At 32.0% G+C, this 13,578-nt stretch overlaps 1 long non-coding RNA gene across 1 annotated transcript; it reads left to right on the top strand.

Annotated features, from left to right (window-relative positions):
- The first annotated feature begins 5,438 nt into the window (after positions 1 to 5,438).
- On the top strand, positions 5,439 to 9,834 carry LOC148792237 (uncharacterized). Its single transcript, XR_016085718.1, has 3 exons — positions 5,439 to 5,677; positions 5,792 to 5,927; positions 6,571 to 9,834. It is a non-coding gene; the product is annotated as an uncharacterized LOC148792237 (long non-coding RNA).
- The last annotated feature ends 3,744 nt before the right edge of the window (positions 9,835 to 13,578 follow it).

The raw sequence follows: 13,578 nt of genomic DNA, 5'->3' as shown, positions 1-13,578 counted from the left end.
CAATGCATTCAATTCTCTCTCATTAAATCCAACATTTAAGTTATTAACTTGCGTTCATGTTCATTGAATCATATATTTAAGTCATTTTTGTTTCTCCTCATTATTAAGTTCTATTAATTAAATCCATACTTAATAAATAAATAATTTCAATAATATAAAGCTTATACTTTTAAAATCTACCTAACAAAAATAGTGTTTTCATCTAGGTTTGGTAAGAAATTAAATCATTTTGGGTCAAATGGATTATTCCATGTTGCCACAATTAAATAATAAAATTAAAAATAGATAAAATGAAAAAATAGAAATTAAAAAAAAAATTGAGAACATTTTTAACATACATATTAAACAATAATAAGTATGATAAATAAGAAATATTTTTATTAATGATGGGAATGAAATGTAAAATTTAGAACCAATTGGAAATAAAAATATTTTCCTATTCTCTCTCATTAAATCCTATATTTAAGATATATTTTTCTTATCATTAAATTCTTGTAATTAAATCTATAATATTAATTTTAATAGTATAAAAATAAATATTTTAAAAAATAATTTGAAAACAAAACCATTTTCTTCCCTCCCGGTGGTGGGCAAGTAATTCGATCATTTGAGGTCAAATGGATTAATAAATAATGTCATAATTAAATAATAAAAATTTAAATAAATAACTATGAAATGTAAGAAGTATTTTTGTTAATGATGAAAATTGATTGCGAAATTCAAAATCTACCTAGAAATGAAATGATGTCATAATCAAATAATAACTTTTTTAATAATAGAAAATACAAATAATCACAAAAATTAAAAAAAAAACGATAAAGAAAATTTTGGGCACATATCTAATGTTATATATTTATAAAAAATAAAATGTTAGGTACATATCTAATATTGTGCATATTAATTTTATCGATGATGGAAATGTAATACAGAATTTAATGTCAACTTAGAAATCAAACAATTTTTATTTTTAAATGGTGGGTTAGTGGTTTGAATCAAATGATACCATAGACAAACAAAAATTATGTGTGATAAGTAAAAAATATTTTATATAGTGTAAATGAAATATATAATTTAAAGAGAAAATTATAGTCAAAGTCAATTGTACATTTAAAATTAGGTTTTAGGTTGGTCCAGAAACCAACAAAACTCTAACAACCGGCTCTAATTTTCAAATTATAAAAACCCCTACCATGTCGTCGGAGGCTTATGTAGATGTTGCCAACATGGGATTCTTAGTCCATGTTGGACACAACAAAAAACCTATACCAAAAATAGGTTTTCAGTTTCTCTCCCACTCCCTCTGTCTCTCGATCACCTTCCCTTCTCTTTCACTTTCACGGTCATATTTTGATCTCCCGCTCTCGCTCCCTTTGTCTCTCCCACTCTCTCAGCTTTGGTTTGTAGCCAAATCAAAACTACTCTCTCTCTCTCTCTTGGTTTGTAGCCAAATCACTTTCCCTTCTCCCTTAATCTTTCTCATTCTTCTTCTTCACTCTCTCTCTCGGTCGATATCTCCTTCTCCCTCAATCTTTATCATTCTCCAATTGGTGTAAATTTCATAGCCAAGAGTTTATTGTGAATTTTTATCAAATTGGTGTAATGATTTTTGAACCATACTAAGGGAGAATAATAGAAATTAAGGGAGAAGGAGAGATCGACCAAGAAAGAGAATGAGAAAGATTGAGGGAGAACGATAGGTAGAGAGAATGAGAGAAATTGATATAGAAAACGTAAATACAGAAACCAAAAACCATTTTTATTTATTTTTAAATCACATAGTCGTTGAGTAGATAAAGATGACTGTGAGTGAGAGAGTGTAAGGGAGATTGTTTGAGAGAGAGAGAGAGAGAAAGTAAAACCTTTTTTATTTTCCAATCACCTAACATTAAAGGGCAATTTCAATATACGCTTTTTGTTGTGTCCAACATGGACTAAGAGTCCCATGTTGGCAACAATCACACAAGCCTCCGATGATACGGTGATTGTTGCCAACATCCCCAACTATGACCTAAATAATCTAATATCCTAAAATTTCTCCTAAACAACCTCCCCTACTATCCCCAACTATCTCCTAAGCTATCTCTAATTTAGTAGAGTTTCTCTCCTAAATTATCTCTATTTCTTATTTATCATCTCCCCCACTTTTTATCTACATCTATCTAAAGAAAGTTTGAATTAAAAAATTTAAGAAATATTTAAATATTCAACCAAAATTATATAATAACTTTAAAACATTTATTAAAAAACAAAAAATAATTATAATTAATTTAATAATATTCATATTATTAATAATTATATACTTTTACAAAATTTATCACAAAATTATGTACAAACAATACAAATAATGATTTTTCTGGATTATTCAATCCAAATGTTATTCAAATAATAAAAATATAACATTAAAAATGAAATATTATTTAAATATTTTAAATAACAAAATATTTAACATAACTAGATTTTAAATAGTTAAAATAATAAAATTATGTATTAATAGTAATATAATTTTATGGACTATTAAATTCAACAAGTAATTAATATTTTAAAATTTAAATAATGATATTATTTCAATAAATAAATAATATTGTAAATAACTAATTTTACTTATACCAATTAATAATTCTAGGAAATAACTTTCAAAAAAATATTTTTTATTAACAATAACTTTAAAAACTTAATCTTTATTTATTATATTTATCCATACTAAAATTAATATTTATTTTATTTCAGTAATTGTTTATTGTTTTTTGTGATAAATATATTTTCAATAGTTACGTATAAATCTATTTTTGTTTTGTTATTTAATAGAAAATTCAATAATTATTGGAGTTTAAACTATTGCTATTTAGCTTGTTAAATTTATTGTGTCTTATTTGAATTTCTGTATTTTCCATTTTTTGTGTTTTAATCTTTTTAAAATTTTATTATTTAATTTTGACATGAATGGTTAACACATTTGACCCAAAAGTTGAATTGTTAACCCACCACTAGATAGGAAAAAAAAATCATTAACTTCATTTGGACCGGTTTTAAAAATTGTATTTCATTCCCAACATCAATAAAAATATTATTGGTCACACTTATTTTTCTTTAGTTTGATTAAAATAAAATATTATAGGTGTGCTCAAATTTCCTTATATATTTTATATTTTTTGTATTTATTTCTATTTTGAAAGTTTTATTATTTAACTATAACATCATGGGTTGATCTATTTGACCTGGATGGTTGAATTGCTTACTTCCCACTATGACACAAGAATGGTATGAGTTTTATATTGTTAAAGGTATTGGATATATTAATGATAGAATTTATTGGTGAGGAAAATTAAATTAAATGTAGGATCAAATCATAGAGAATAGAAAATAAAACCTTAAATATAAGACCTTATGAGGGGGAAGTGAATGGGGTCAAGAGTAGTAGTTCAAATTACATTTTATTGCCTCACAATTAAAGAGGTATCAAATTAAAAATTAGTGTATTTAGTTAAACATAGGATTCAATGAAAGATAATGGGAGTTAATTTATTAAATATATGACTTAATGAGAAAAAACTAAAGGAGGTGCAAAGTAGTAGTTCAAATTACATTTTTTTTTTGCCCTCACAGTTAGTGAAGGACCAAATTCAAAAATAGGGGATATTTTAGCCAAACAAAATTTCTATACTCTCATTTATACTTTTAAAGATAGTATAGATATAGATATGAGAGCCGAACCCTCCTAAAGTCATCTTTGTTGGACCAGGGTATGTATACAAATTCTGCACCAAGTAATAGGGCCACACTAGGACTTATTTGTTTTTCTTCATTATCCAACCTAGGGGTGGCAATCAGATAGGTTGGGGGTTGGGTTGAGCTTCAATCCAAACCATATGATCTACCAACCCATTAACGTCTTAATGATGCATTTAATTGAAATTAAATGGGTTGGATCCAACCAAACCTGCCTTGACCCAACCAAGTCAACCCAACCCATTAATCTTTAGAATCGTCAAATGAGACGTTTTGTTTATAACACACAGACACGGATTTTCTCTTTCCAATATGTTTCTATCCAAATTAAAAGCCAACAAAGGGACAAATACACAAATAAACAACCAACAAAATAGAAACACGGCACTAGAAATACTTAGAACTAAAAAACAACAAAACTTCTCAAGACATCTAGAAAGACTAATACAAACTATTATAAATATATAGGTAGAGGAAGGGTGAATGGAACTTATCGTTTTTGCACACTTTGAACTCGTGTAAGCTACAAAAGATAAAGTTTGAAGTGTGAAACACTGCAAAAGATGCTTGTGAATTGCAAAATTGCAAACTGAAAGTGTGAAAATAGTGAGGAATGACCTAAAATTGCATATGGCACTTGTAGTGCAATTGGGTTTTGCAAATCGGTTTATAAGATGAAACAACCTATAGGTTTCTAGTAGATGTGCATTCATTAGTCCTCATTGAATCAATTTAGAGTGCTCTTATTATGATGATAGTGTTGAAATAATGTAATAGCAGTAATTGTGTGTCATCGCATTGTCTAATTCCCTATTAAACATATATGTGTTTCCCCTTAAGCAATGGTTAAATGGATTAATGTTTAAAACATAACTGTTTAAAAGGGATAAGATGTGGCATACATGTATACTTGCACCTACACCCATGCCCACATCTCAACCTAGCCTGGCCCAGACTGACTTGGCATGTGTGCATATGTGTGAAAGCACCCCCAACCCCACACAAACATGTGGACACAATGTATAGTGTATTCTTCTCCAATGGATCTCAACCCATAGAGATAACAAGGTAAGTTATAAGTTGAATAACACATCTTTTCCTAGGAAAAGTGAGACAATGTGCTTTTACACGTTTTGGAAGGCTGGGACAAGAGATAAAGACAAAATAAATAAAAGATAAACCAGAGAGAGAGATTCATGTATTTTGCATCTTCCCTCCAAACCACTAAAAATACAACAATTTCCCACAAGATTCTAAATACAGGAACAATCCAATATCAAAGTGTGTAAGACATTTGTATTGATGTCTTTTGGATTTCAATCAACATTTAAGTATGATAAATTATATCATTGAGTATGGGTAGAGTCGGCCTCTTTCAAACTTTTCCCTTAGGGTCTGTTTGTTTACTGAGAAAAGGATGAGAAAAAGGAATATTCCCGAATGTTCTCCATTTTTTGTGTTTGTTTGTTGGTAAATAGTGTTTTGGGATGAGAAACGAGAGGGATGCGGGATACCAAAATGAAATGAGCGGTGTCGCACCAAAATAGTGCAACCCCAGTGGGAAAAGAAAAAGCTAAGAAAATTGCTCGGGCTTTGTCAGAGCAAGAAGTCAACAGTCTCCTCTCCCTTTGAAGTAGCAATCCAACGGCCATATCTCCGGTAGCTTCTCCGGCCATCTCTCTGAAAGGTAACACAAGATCCATGAATCTCTCTCTCTAGCGGTCCTATTCTACCCTTTTTTGTTTTGTTTTTTTTTTTTCCCGATCCATGGTTCCTTCTTCCCCAACCCCATGTTTTCCCCCTCAATGGCTGGAAGCTCAGACATTTTCTTCATCATCTCTGGCAAAGGTTTTGCTGAAATAAAATCACGCTCTCCACGAGCATGCATCCATGTCCAGATCTAACATTTTAACCCCATTTGCGTAGATCATTGAAACTTTGAATCCAATAGGTTTTCTTTATGCCATTGCTCACTATTTTTCTTTCTCATTTTTTGTAAGAAGTGAAGTGTTGAAGAATGAAATTGGTTTCATTGATTTACTATTATTATTTTTTTGAGTTTCAGCCTTGAGGAGAGACTTACGAAGAATCCAAGTTTCTCCCACTCATCCGGTTTAGGATACAGAAGGAGCCAGTTTTCCTCCTAGATGAAGAAGCTTCCACTTCCGCTCCAACTCTAGACAATGCTATTTCTGTCTGAAGTAAGAAAACTTTGATGATTGAAGTTTTCCTCTTTTCAATTTTCTTTTGCAAAACAAAATTCATAAATCCATTTGAGTGTTTTAATAACATGAGTTGCATTTGTTTTGTCTTGAATAAAGTGTTCATGAGTCATGATTAATCATCTTAACTATGGGGTTATTTTGGGAAGCATCATGAGTCATGCACATGTTTTTTATGGATAAGTACATTGAGTAGACCTATGAACAAATTCTATGATGAATGAGCAGGTCCAAATAATGAAGCATTTCTTACTCTTTTTAAGTAAAATTTTTGAATGAGCAAGTTTAATAACACTGTCATGCCACGTTGCAAGTTCAATCGTATGTGTCATTCATTTGAGGGGTGCAAGTTGTCATAAAAGTAAATTACATGCATTTTTATTGTTGAGCATGATTTTTCTCCTATAAATTTTCTTGTAAAACAAACACTGGAAAGCGGATTTTCTCACAAAAATTTTCTCAACAAATAAACACATTATAACTAATTGAGAAAATAATTTTTCCTCTTTTCATCCCATCATTTCTTAGTCCAATTTTCTCAGCAATCAAACAAACCCTTAGTTAAACTCACTTAATTCATCATCTTGCCAATTCCTTATGGTTTGTTTGGTTTGTGAGAAAGGAAAGGGACGGAAGGAACATTGGTGGAATATTCCACGTTTCCTGCATTTGTTTTGCTAGAAACCGAGGAAATTAGAGGGATGGGAGGTCATGCCAAAATGGTTAGACCCCGTTGAGAAGAGAAAGAAAGGTTAGGTTTTGTGAGAAAATTTATTGAGCCTATCAAACTACCAAGACTCAGACCATCGTCTTCCGCTTGCTTATCCTCCAAGCTACCCACGCTCCGGTGATGTGTCTAGCGGTCTCTTGCAACGGTAAGCATATATCCAACTTCCTCTCGTGTTTTCCTTTTATTTTTAGACCATTTTCATTCACTTTCGTGATTTCTTCTCCATTGACATCTTTTCGTTTTGCCTCTTCAACCATGGTTGGTTGAACAATTTTTTCATTGCTAGTGAGTAGAAACAAGGCACCAGTTCTCTAGACCTGGTGCATTTAGCACTTAGCTTAACCTTGTTGCTCTAGATCTGGCAAATTCATGTGTTCATTCCAGATCTATCACTATTTAACACCTGGTTTAGCATTGATGATCTAGATCTAGCGATTACATGTATTCGTTCAATATCTAATGTATTTCCCACGGTTTCCTCAAATTGACCATGGTTTCCGCCGACTTCCACCCATTAACACTACTATCCTATGTCTGTGTGTCAATTTCCTCCATTTAACATTTGACTAAACATACTTCTGAGCCTCAACCGGCCTATGTGTTAATTTTGTTTTATTTTTTCTTTAACATTGTTTATTTAGTGTGTTTACTTGCTTGTTCAATTAATATGTTTGATTTGTGTGTAAAAACTTGTAGATGTAGATGTATATTCCATTTCATGAAGTATTTCATTTTGGTTTATATGTGAATGAATCTTTGGATAGTTACTTTGTTATTCAAAAGTAAGCCATTGTTTATTTTGCTTTCCTTTTGTTCTTCATAACAAGAAAACATACTTCACACAAATGTGTTTCATATAGTTTTGTTGATCAAGGAAACAAAATATCCATATTTGTAGTTCTATAGTTTTGTTGCTATTTAACACGAATGTGTTTCATATAGTTCTGTTGATTAAGCAAATAAAAAGACCATAGAACTATAATAAGGGGGCGTTCTTTTTTCGGATTTTGAGAGGGGAGAAGTTGGTCAATGGGATTTTGATTCCCATTGATAAAAAATCCCATGTTCTTTTTTCAGATTTGTGTGGGGACTAGGGAAAGTTTATTTTTCTAGGTGGGTAAATAACTTTCCCACCTTGGGGGAAAGTTGCCAACACTTGAATGGGACAAAAATGTCCCTTATAATAATGGATTTTTATGGCTAAAATGGTCATTGTCTGGTTTGCATGGGAAATAAAAGAACATGGGTAAATGCACTTACTTGGGTAAGTCTTTCTTGGGAAACACTTGGGTAAGTGCATTTACCCGGATAAGTAACTTACCAAAAAGCGAACGGGGCCTAAAATGAAATATATTGCAGTAGTTATGAGTATATACATTTTCTCTTGTAGCATAAAACTAATTCTTTACTGATTTGCAAAATTGAATATACTATTCTAATTTACAGGTATCTTGAATATCCTCTTGAAAATACGGTGGGGGAGAGCGGGAAAATGAAAGAGAGAGGGAGAGAGAGATGGAGAAAGAGGGAGAGATAAAGAGAGGGATGGAGAGTTAGGGGGAGAGAAAGAGATATATAGAGATATAGATGGGGGGGAACATGAGAGAGAGATAGAGGGATGGGGATAGTGAGGGGGAGAGAGATAGAGAGAAGGGGAACATGAGAGAGAGAGAGTGGGGAGACAGATGTAGAGAGAGAGATGGAGAAAGGGATGGAGAGAGAGGGATGGGGAGAGAGATATAGAGATACAGAGAGAGGGGGAACTTGAGAGAGAGAGAGAAATATATATAGAGAAAGGGGACATTAGGGGGAGAGAGAGATAGAGCAAGGAAGAAAGGGGGATAAAGAGTGTAGCACCAACAAAAGTGATATTTATATCAACATAAATAATTTATTGATATGTATGTTCTCCTATTAGAAATATTATCCAACATGTTACAAATGATCTAATTATAAGTTCATCATTATGGAATCCTTTTACAATGCCATCTAATCATGGACCTTGGAACTTTGTGCCATATGTTGGATCACTTGTTTTATATTTCATAGATGGATAATGAAATGCTAATTATGATTGTTGGAGTTGTAACTAGTGGAGTTGTAGTTGCATTGACCATTGTACAAGAATGGTTGGACTATGTTAATAGGGAACTTTCCGTTAACTGAGAATTATAAAGATAAGATCTATTGGATCGATTATATAGGGGACAACAGATTGATTGTTACAACCAGTTAAGAATGGGTAAGGAAACCTTCTACTAGCTTTGTAAAATCCTATGGGAGACTGGACGACTCCATGATACACTGAGGACTACTATTGGAAGAACAAGTTGCTAGATTCCACACATAAATAGGGTTGTGTTGTGGAATTGGATACCAAGCTAGCTAAAACCAAACATCTTGCAAAATTTTCTCATCAACCAAACATTGGAAAGCTTCTATGAGATAATATGTCCCAACAAACAAACACAGGTACCTAAGTTGAGAAAATAAAATTTTACTTTCTCATCCCATTGTTCCTCAACAACCAAATGGACTATTAGTGATTCTTTTGTATTTGGAACATTTCTTCCTTGTTCCCTTTTGATATCATGATTGTCTTAGAAAATCAGCTTAAAATTCTTATAAAAATGACCACACTTCACTCACTTAAATTAATTACTTAGGTGGCGTTTGATAAATCTGAAATCTTAAAAGTTAAAAAGATGTTAAAAGTGTCTAAAATCTGAAAAGAGGCATAGATGCTTTTCTACTTTTTAGAAGGTCTGATTGATTTCAACATCTGAAATTCCCTAAATTACTATTTTACCCCTTAAACAGACTATGTTGTAATTTTGAGTTCAATTTTCATTATTTCATATAAATAATTTATTAAATTCAAAATAATATTAAAAATATGAGCAAATTATAAAAATAAAAAATACTTTATTAAAATAAGAATAAAATTGAAAAATACATATAAATTCATATTAAAAATAAATTATTAAGAGTTAAAATAATAATGAAAATAGTAATAAAATCTATGAAACAATGAAAAAAAATATTTAATAATGGTCAAATTATTAAATTAAAACTATTAAAATATTTAAAAACTTATAAATTCATATTAAAAATAAATTATTAAGAGTTAAAATAATAATGAAAATAGTAATAAAATCTATGAAACAATGAAAAAAAATATTTAATAATGGTCAAATTATTAAATTAAAACTATTAAAATATTTAAAAACTTATAAAAATTAAAATAATTAATAATTAATACAAATAAAAATTATAAAAAATAAAAACATTAATGTTTAATAAATTTATAATTTGATAATTATTAGAAATAAATTTATATGTTATAATTCAGCTTCTCTCTACCACTCTTGAAACCTTCTTGCTGCTTCCTTCTCCCTATCATGAACTCCACAGGCACAACCACTGAGCTAGACTCAAAATCCGAGCCGTTCAAATCTCCATCAACTCCCTGGTGTTATCTAACTCCCCACCCTACCTCGAATAGCACCACTGTCGGCCAACTGAGAACAGCGATAGTGGCGGCTGACAAGAAGAAAGGGGGAGGGGGAGAGAGAGAGAGAGAGAGGGACTGAGAAATTGAACAGGACCACCACCGACTGATTGAGAACAACAATAATGGCTGCCTTGACATGGGAGAGAGAACACGAGAAAGAGGGAGGGAGGGAGAGGGAAATCGAACAGGACTGCCGACTGAGAACACCACTGCGGAGAAATTGAATAGGGCCACCGCCGGTCGACTGAGAACAGCGGTAGTGGTGGCCGGCAAATATAGTGTTTGTTCGAGTTCCCTGTCACCATCTCCCTTCGAGTGTTGTCCTGTGTCACCGATGGTTAGGAGTTGAAAGAAACAAATTTGGGTTTAAAAAGGGATATCCATTTCAATATTATGAGGGGCATTTAAGACTTTCAGACACATTTGGAACGTGTTTGAGCACGTTCAGTGATGGCCCGCAATCTAAACATTTCAGATCTGAAACTCAATTTCAGATCAATTTTAAGATGCATACCCAAATGCTTATGGAATCTGAAAAGTAATGTTTTCAGATTTCATACCTCTTAAAAGCGTTATCAAACACCACCTCAGTGTGCATTGCAATACGTTCTCTTCTTTTCAATTTGATAGATGTTCATAGCAAAGGTTAACCCATCAAGTACGTTCTCTTCTTTTCAATTTGAAGCTTTTTGTTGCTTGTAGTGGTTGTTGAATCCACCTCCACCTGGATTCTTATATAATCATTAAGAAACTGCTGCATTTCCGTTTTCCTATCTACTGCTAAGCACCTTCCCTTTCGCCTCCACCACCTTACTCCCCATGAGCGGGTTGTTCGCCTCCATTGGTAAGATGTATATTTTGACCCAAAGGCTGCATTTGGTTGCAACACAATTTTATTTACACTAGTACAAATACATGGGAGTACAAATAAAAAATATGCAAATTTTGGTTTAATTTTGTTTTGGATTTTATTCTGTTATGCTTCAGGTCTTATTTTATTTCATTTTTACTGCAAATAAGTAAAATAAAGGTAAAGTTTGAAATAAAAGTAAATCAGAATTTTCACCCAAATCATTTGCACTACCAGAGTTTTGCACTAATGCAAATAAATTTGTGTTGCAACTAAACACAGCCAAAGTAAGTGCAACCAAATTTGTATATCAGCCAAACACACCCAAATCATGGCTGAATTGTATCGATGCTAGGCCTGTGTTTTTCCCCTATGGTTGAATGAGTAGTAATTGGCTTGTCGAAGTTCCAACTTCCATGGCCTATTTTTGACCACTCCTTGCATATCACCTTTGTGCCTAGAATAGGGGTGATCATGGGCTAGGCTTTGCACTTGTGATAAGGCTATAACCTAGGCCCGGGAGCCTATGCTTGAAACATAAACTGATCCAGACCTGATTATAAACCTATATATTGTATGCATAAAACAATATACATAATATTTCCTATATTATGTCATATAATATGTATACAAAATTTATTTTATAAATTGTATAAAATAACAAATACTAAATTTGCATTTCAATATTTTTAACCTTGCATTTAAGGAGATGGGGCCCAAACAAAAGTGAGAATTATTGTTAATAATTTTACTTCAGTCCAGATCTCCGACTCTTAACCAAGGTTCAAAAAATTTTGCAAAGTATATCAGTTGATACGCTATGCAGAACGTGTAAAAATCATTTGTTCCGTTTCTTTTCATATGTATCACGTCAATACAGGCCCATATCAGGCTGTTTTAGCTGATACGGGCCCAAAACAGTCCAACACAACCCAATACACTTGATTTTTTTAGGTGCCCTTCATTCATTAATCTCTTTAATTACTTCTATATTTAATTCTAACTTTTCTTTCATTAATTAGTCTTTTATTCCTACTTTAACTTTTCTTTCATTTTGTTAGTATAAAAACTAGACTTTAAACAATGGCAAGATTCGGACTAGTCACTAGGTTTTAACAACCATGAGTCACCACTAGGCCATGCCCATTTGTTTGTTATGGTCATATGCATTATAATTTTTAAGTAAATTTTCTCTTTTCTTAATAGATATTTATTAGTAAATGCTAGAATTAATTATTAAAATTTATATACTAATAAATATTAATATAAATTGATGTACAGATAGCATTTATATTGGTTATTTGAAAATTGATGTATATACATTCATATTTTAGTTTTTTTCTCACATTTTATTTATTCCATCATTTTTCAACAATTATTGATTGTAATTATTTATAATTAAATGATTATAAATATGGATTTTTACATTTAAATAACTTATTTACAATCATTTAAAACTTGTAATTATTGTTAGTAATATATTTTTTAGGATATATTTGAATTTCCTAAAATATTTATAGTATCTTAATTTTTCGTCCATATCTATGCGTATCCAAAGCGTATCTTGATACGTCTCTTAAGATTGTCTTTCCGATATTGTTTGCGTTTCTAATACTTTGAACCTTGTGTTCAGTTATGGTGCCTTGTGGATAGAGAATCTAGACTCTTCTGAATGCAAGTTGGATGTAGCTCTTGGATACAAATTTCAAATTCGGACCCTGTGGTCCTTGGAGTACAGCCCAATAGCTTTCAAGAGAAAATACCATTGTTTTCAACCCACCATTGATGCGGTCAGTTAAACCATTTGAATTGTCACCTGACCAGGATTTTAGGTCTGTTTCAGTCAAAACCCATTAGGTGGTCAAAAACCATTGATTTGGTAAAAAATTGTCTGATCCAATCAGTTCAACTGTTGACTTGTTAGACCTGGTCATTGGGTTGCGGGTTGCATACTCAAAGCATGCAAACTTTTAGAGGCCATAACTTTGCACTTTGATGTTTGATTGTGGTGATATATATATATATATATATATTTTTAGTTTGAGTAACTTTTCGAGATCTATGCATCCCAAGGTGGCATAAACACCTTTGTTGGCCACAAATTGCAAATTTTAATACTTTCATAAATAAAAAATAAAAATGAATTAAAAACATAAATTAAATATAAAAATACATATAACATATCTAGTGAGGAGTAATTTGGCCCTCTAGTGACATCACGACACATGGCACCCCATAACCATCATATAACACCTCAATACCATGTAAGCATTGACTTTGGAAGTACTTCAGATACATCGCGCCTGTCTCAACCTCCTCGACCCCACCTCAATAGGCCGACCTATGGATGCCCTGGAAGATGTCAGGTCGGTGTAAGAGGCGTCTTGCCTTTACTAACCTAACCAAGGTTTGATTGGTGACTTGCACGATGTGATGGGTGACCTCCTTCATGAGCAGGTTATCATCTCCAACTGATTTAGGACCACATCGCTACACCGATGGAATTGACTCTCGTCCTACCCGCTTAAGAGGCAAT

Source organism: Nelumbo nucifera, chromosome 4 (assembly GCF_055504915.1).
Source record: "Nelumbo nucifera cultivar China Antique chromosome 4, China Antique-T2T, whole genome shotgun sequence".
NCBI lineage: Eukaryota > Viridiplantae > Streptophyta > Magnoliopsida > Proteales > Nelumbonaceae > Nelumbo > Nelumbo nucifera.
Note: the sequence above shows the minus strand (reverse complement) of the source record. Positions and strands in the feature narration are given on the sequence as shown.